Genomic DNA, 230 nt, shown 5'->3' on the forward strand with positions numbered 1-230 from the left:
CCAGCCAGCTGGCCTGCTCCTGGGAGAAGCCCCCGGAAGTGGGGGATCCCCCACTCAGACCTGGGGCCTGGCAACCCTAACACTCTATGTGACTTTAGGCCAGTCACATACTCAGCTTAAGTTGTAAGGAAAAGAGAAAGGGACAGGAAGTATTTCCTTTCATATGAGAATGAAATATTGACTCAAATTGTTTCAGTGAAGGCACTCGTGACATCTTTCTCTTCTTACAG

Source organism: Gekko japonicus, unplaced genomic scaffold, assembly GCF_001447785.1.
Source record: "Gekko japonicus isolate JY-2015 unplaced genomic scaffold, Gekko_japonicus_V1.1 scaffold5289, whole genome shotgun sequence".
Lineage (NCBI taxonomy): Eukaryota > Metazoa > Chordata > Lepidosauria > Squamata > Gekkonidae > Gekko > Gekko japonicus.